The sequence below is a fragment of the Hemiscyllium ocellatum genome, chromosome 8, assembly GCF_020745735.1.
Source record: "Hemiscyllium ocellatum isolate sHemOce1 chromosome 8, sHemOce1.pat.X.cur, whole genome shotgun sequence".
NCBI lineage: Eukaryota > Metazoa > Chordata > Chondrichthyes > Orectolobiformes > Hemiscylliidae > Hemiscyllium > Hemiscyllium ocellatum.
The window spans coordinates 25,433,441-25,438,727 of NC_083408.1; the positions used below are offsets into that span (position 1 = coordinate 25,433,441).

Below are 5,287 nucleotides of genomic sequence, written 5' to 3' on the forward strand. Positions count from 1 at the left end.
AAGATCTTTGGAGTTGTGGATAGTGTTGTCAAAGAATGCAGGGGGATATAGACCAGTTGCAGATAAGGGTGGAGAAATGGCAAATGGAACTTAATCAGGGTTAGTGTGAGGTGCTGCACTATGGGAGATCAAATTTTAAGGAAGAGTATCCAGTTAATGGCAGGATTCTGAATAGCACTGATGTACAGAAGGATCTTGGATTCAAGTCCATAGCTCCCTGAAAGTGGCCAAACAAGTAGATAGGGTGGTAAAGAAGGCAAATGGCATGCTTGTCTTTATTGGTCAGGGAACTGAGTACAACAATCAGGATGCCATGTTACATAGAACATAGAACATAGAACATAGAAAAATACAGCGCAGTACAGGCCCTTCGGCCCTCGATGTTGCGCCAACCAAAGTCTACCTAACCTACACTAGCCCAATAACCTCCATATGCTTATCCAATGCCCGCTTAAATGACCATAAAGAGGGAGAGTTCACCACTGCTACTGGCAGGGCATTCCGTGAACTCACAACCCGCTGAGTAAAGAATCTACCCCTAACATCTGTCCTATACCTACCACCCCTTAATTTAAAGCTGTGTCCCCTAGTAACAGCTGACTCCATTAACAGAAAAAGGTTCTCAGTGTCAGCCCTATCTAAACCCCTAATCATCTTGTACACCTCTATCAAATCTCCCCTAAACCTTCTTTTCTCCAATGAGAACAGCCCCAAGTGCCTCAGCCTTTCCTCATACGATCTTCCTACCATGCCAGGCAACATCCTGGTAAACCTCCTCTGCACACGTTCCAATGCCTCCAGTATGACTTCCTATAGTATGACGACCAAAACTGCACACAATACTCCAGATGAGGCCGCACCAGAGTCTTATACAACTGCAACATGACCTCAGGACTCTGGAACTCAATTCCTCTACCAATAAAGCCCAGTACACCATATGCCTTCTTCACAGCACTAGTTACCTGGGTGGCAACTTTCAGAGATCTGTGTACATGGACACCAAGATCCCTCTGCTCATCCACACTACCAAGTAGCCTACCATTAGCCCAGTAATCCATCTTCTTGTTACTCCTACCAAAGTGAATGACTTCACACTTAGCTACATTGAACTCCATTTGCCACCCTTCTGCCCAGCTCTACAACTTATCTATATCCCGCTGTAACCTGCCACATCCTTCTTCGCTGTCCACAACTCCACCGACTTTCATGTCATCCGCAAACTTGCTCACCCAGCTTTCAAGCCCCTCCTCTAGATCATTTATAAAGATGACAAACAGCAATGGTCCCAAAACAGATCCTTGTGGAACACTGCTAGTAACTGCACTCCAAGATGAACCTATTCCATCAACTACTACCCTCTGTCTCCTTCCAGCCAGCCAATCCCTAATCCAAACCTCTAATGCACCCTCAATGCCATACCTCCGTAGTTTTTGCATTAGCCTACCGTGGGGTACCTTATCGAATGCCTTGCTAAAATCCATATACACAACATCTACTGCTTTACCCTCATCCACCTCCTTAGTCACCTTCTCAAAGAACTCAATAAGGTTTGTGAGGCACGACCTGCCCTTCACAAAACCATGCTGACTATCCTTGATCACATTATTCCTATCCAGATGTTCATAAATCCTATCCCTTACAATTCTCTCTAAGACTTTGCCCACAACAGAAGTGAGACTCACTGGCCTATAGTTACTCGGGCTATCCCTACTCCCTTTCTTGAACAAGGGGACCACATTCGCTATCCTCCAGTCGCCTGGCTCTATTCCCGTAGACAATGACGACATAAAAATCAAGGCCAATGGCTCCGCTATCTCCTCCCTAGCTTCCCAGAGGATCCTAGGATAAATGCCATCAGGCCCAGGGGACTTATCTATTTTCATCCTTTCCAGTATTCCCCAGACCGCTTCCCTACATACCTCAAAGCCATCCATTCTAATCACTTGTGACTCAATATTCACATCAGCAATAGTGTCCTGTTCCTGAGTGAATACTGACAAAAAGTATTGATTTAGTGTCTCTCCAATCTCCTCCGCCTCCACGCACAACTTCCCACTACTATCCTTGACTGGACCGATACCTACCCTAGTCATCCTTTTATTCCTGACATACCTATAGAAAGCCTTTGGGTTTTCCCTAATCCTACCAACTAAGGACTTTTCATGTCCCCTTCTCGCTGCTCTTAGCTCTCTCTTTAGATCCTTCCTGGCTACCTTATAACTCTCAATCGCCCCAACTGAACCTTCACGCCTCATCTTTACATAGGCCGCCCTCTTCCCTTTCACAAGGGATTCCAATTCCTTATTAAACCACGGCTCCCTCACAAGACCCTTTACTCCCTGCCTGACTGGTACATACTTATCAAGGACACCCAATAGCTGTTCCTTGAACAACCTCCACATATCATTTGTGTTCTTCCCTTGAAGCCTATTTTTCCAATCCACGCATCCTAAGTCATGCCTCACCGCATCATAATTTCCCTGCCCCCAGCTATAACTCTTGCCCTGCAGTGCACACTTATCCCTCTCCATCACTAAAGTAAAAGTCACCGAGTTGTGGTCACTGTCCCCGAAGTGCTCACCTACGTCCAAGTCTAATATCTGGCCTGGTTCATTACCTAGAACCAGATCCAGTATAGCCTCACCTCTTGTTGGCCTGTCTACATATTGTGTCAGGAAACCCTCCTGCACACATTGGACAAACACCGACCCATCTAACGAACTCGAGCTATAGCTTTCCCAGTCAATATCTGGGAAGTTAAAGTCCCCCATAACAACCACCCTGCTTTCACTCTTCTCCTGAATCATCCTCGCAATACTTTCCTCTACTTCTCTTGGACTATTGGGAGGCCTGTAGAAAACTCCTAACAGGGTGACCTCACCTTTCCTATTTCTAACCTCAGCCCAAACTACCTCACATGGCAAGTCTTCCTCCATCGTCCTTTCCACCGCTGTAATACTATCCTTGACAAGCAATGCCACACCTCCCCCTCTTTTACCCCCATCTCTGACCCTGCTAAAACATTTAAACCCTGGAACCTGCAACAGCCATTCCTGCCCCTGTTCTACCCACGTCTCTGTAATGGCCACAACATCGAAGTCCCAGGTACCAACCCACGCTGCAAGTTCACCTACCTTATTTCTTATACTTCTGGCATTGAAGTATACACACTTCAAGCCACCTTTCTGTTTACAGGCACCCTCCTTCGAGATCGATGCCTTGTTCCTAACCTCCCTACACTCAAGGTCCTGTACCATAAAGCTACAGTCCAGGTTCCCATGCCCCTGCAGAGTTAGTTTAAACCCTCCCAAAGAGCACTAGCAAACCTCCCCCCAAGGATACTGATGCCCCTCAGGTTCAGGTGTAGACCATCCTGTTTATAGAGGTCCCACCTTCCCCAGAAAGAACCCCAGTTGTCCAGAAACCGGAATCCCTCCCTCTTGCACCATCCCTGTAGCCACGCATTTAACTGTTCTCTCTCCCTATTCCTCGACTCTCTATCACGTGGCACGGGTAACAAACCAGAGACAACAACTCTGTTCGTTCTAGCTCTGAGCTTCCAACCTAGCTCCCTGAAAGCCTGCCTGAAATTTTTTTAAAGTGCAATATTGAGCAGTTTATTTAAACTTGGCATTTTCACAATAGAGGGCTGGTCACTTTTTAAAGAAAAGTGACCTTACTCTGCACATCTCCCATTAATACCAAAAAGTTACACAGCTTGCTCCCTGCAGTCATTTCAGTCACTCCCCCCCAGGGTGAGCCTGTCAAACAGGTACTCTCCCAGGCCATTCTCAGGGGCTCCCAGTCTCTTCAGGTTGGTGATGTGATCTCCCAGCTTCTTGATCATCTTCACTTGCTCATCCAAGTAGTGCCTCTCCAGGAAGTCACAAAGATGAGGGTCCGTGTGGTCAGAGGAGAGTTTGTGCAGATCCAGCAGACTCTGGTTCACATCCTTCTCCATCTGCAGAGCTCTCTGCATTGCCTCCAGACCATTGCCCCACTCATCCTGCTCTGGCTTCTTGACATCCTGCAGGAGAACTCGGCCTCCATGTTTATTCTGGAATGCCATCAGTTTCTCAGCATGTTCCCGTTCCTCATGGGACTGCTCCTTGAAGAACTCAGCAAAGTGACGCAGGGCAACATCGTCCCGGTCAAAGTAAGAGGACATAGAGAGGTAAACATGGGAGGAATAGAGCTCCAGGTTGATCTGCTTGTTAACAGCATCCTCACAGTCCTTGTGGTAGTTCTGACATGCTTAGGAGGCCATCTTCACTATTCCTGCTCACTATCACTAAAACTTTTTATAAGTTACAGTTTTATAAGTCTTTGGTTAGGCCAGACGTCAAGTATTATGTTCAATTCTGGTCACCACATTACAGGAAGGATGTGGAGGCTTTAGAGAGGGTGCAGAGATTTTCCAGAATGCTGCCTGGATTAGAGGGTATGAACATATAAAGCGAAGCCAGAAAAACTTGTATTGTTTGTTCTTGAGCAGTGAGGCTAAGAGGAGACTTGATTGGAGACAACAAATTATGAGTTACATTGATTTGGTTGACAGTCAACATCTTTTTGAGAGTTTAAGTGTCTAATACTAGGGGGCATACATTTAAGGTAAGAGGAGAAAGCTCAAAGGAGACATGAGGGATAAGTCTTTTAACACAGAGTGGTAGAAATCTGTAACCCACTGCCAGGGTTGGTGGTGGAGGCAGATCCAAAGGGTATTTAAGACCTTTTTAGACAAGCAAATGAATATGCAAGGAATAGAGGGATTTGGACTTAGGCAGAAGGGAGTGATTTCATTTAGTGACTTGTTCAGCACAACATCGTGGGCTGAATGACCCATTCCTGTGCTGTACTGTTCTAGTTTTGGGCATAGGCCTGACATTACTGATTGCCCATCTTTAATTGCCCTTGAACCAGGTGGCTTGCCAAGTACACCAACTCAAAGTCAAACACATAGCAATATACAGGGTAGGAGCAGGAGTAGGCCTGCAGTCTTTCCAGCCTGATCCTCCATTTAATAGGATCATGTTTGATCTAATTATGGTCTCATCTTCACTTTGTTAAATCATCCTCCCACCCACACAACCCCATGATGCCCACATCCTTTTCTCTCATAAATCTATTATACACACACCATCCTTCACAAAACTCTGAGAAATAGAACTCTCTAACCACCCTCAACTCTGACTTAAAAGGGACACTTACTCTTAAACATTGTCACTTAGTTTTAGTTTCCCTCTAAGAGTAAACATCCTCCAGGGTCTACCCTGTTAAGTTTCTTGGC

At 45.9% G+C, this 5,287-nt stretch overlaps 1 pseudogene; it reads right to left on the reverse strand.

Moving 5' to 3' along the window:
* Nucleotides 1-3,736: 3,736 nt before the first annotated feature.
* LOC132817799 (ferritin heavy chain A-like) lies at nt 3,737-4,267 on the reverse strand (annotated as a pseudogene).
* Between the last annotated feature and the right edge of the window lie 1,020 nt (nt 4,268-5,287).